Below are 798 nucleotides of genomic sequence, written 5' to 3' on the forward strand. Positions count from 1 at the left end.
AAGACTATGTTAGGTCATTGGGTATGTGTCATGAAAGGAGCGGTTGGGTACTTAGCCCCTTCATGTCTCTCTTTCATTCTGTGTTGTGTGTGCTTCCTGTACTACACAATCCTGCCATAGACCCCAAAGCAATGAGTCAGATGGAGTAGAACCTCCAAATCTATGAGCCAATTCAAATCCTTCCTGCCTGCCTCACATATTTTATTGCAAAGATGGAAAGCTATGCATTGGCCAAATTAAACATGGAATGTTTTAGTGCTCACTTCAGCAGCAGTGTATACTGAAGTTGGAACAATACAGAGATGAGTCTGGGCCCTGTGCAGGGATACTAATCAAATTTGTGAAGCATTCTCTAGTTTTGTAACAGTAACTCCCCTGCACATCAACTTTATAATAAAAATAAAGACCATAACCTACTATTTGAAAGTTTTAAAAAAGTGGAGGGCTGGGAGTTTGGCCTAGTGGTAGAGTGCTTGCCTAGTATGCACGAAGACCTGGGTTCCATTCCTTGGTACCACATACATAGAAAAAAGCCAGAACTGGTGCTATGGTTCAAGTGGTAAATCTCTAGCCTTAAGAAAGTCCAAGGACAGTGCTTAGGCCCTGAGCTCAAGGTCAGAACTGGCAAATAAATAAATAAACAAAATAAAAAGTGGGATGTTTTACATGTAGACCTCAGAGTCATGTTGGAGAGCTCTTTGTCCTGACATTAATTCTGCTTGACGTCTTCCAGAAGGAATCAGTTTGCCTCAGTTTGTATGGAATTGCAGAAGGGAGAAACTCTTTGAATTTTTAGAA

At 41.0% G+C, this 798-nt stretch overlaps 1 pseudogene; it reads left to right on the forward strand.

The window, feature by feature from the left end:
* Nucleotides 1-261: 261 nt before the first annotated feature.
* LOC150049941 (U6 spliceosomal RNA) lies at nt 262-360 on the forward strand (annotated as a pseudogene).
* Nucleotides 361-798: the final 438 nt, after the last annotated feature.

This window comes from Megascapheus bottae, chromosome 19 (genome assembly GCF_031878675.1).
Source record: "Megascapheus bottae isolate mThoBot1 chromosome 19, mThoBot2.hap1, whole genome shotgun sequence".
NCBI classification, from domain to species: Eukaryota; Metazoa; Chordata; class Mammalia; order Rodentia; family Geomyidae; genus Megascapheus; species Megascapheus bottae.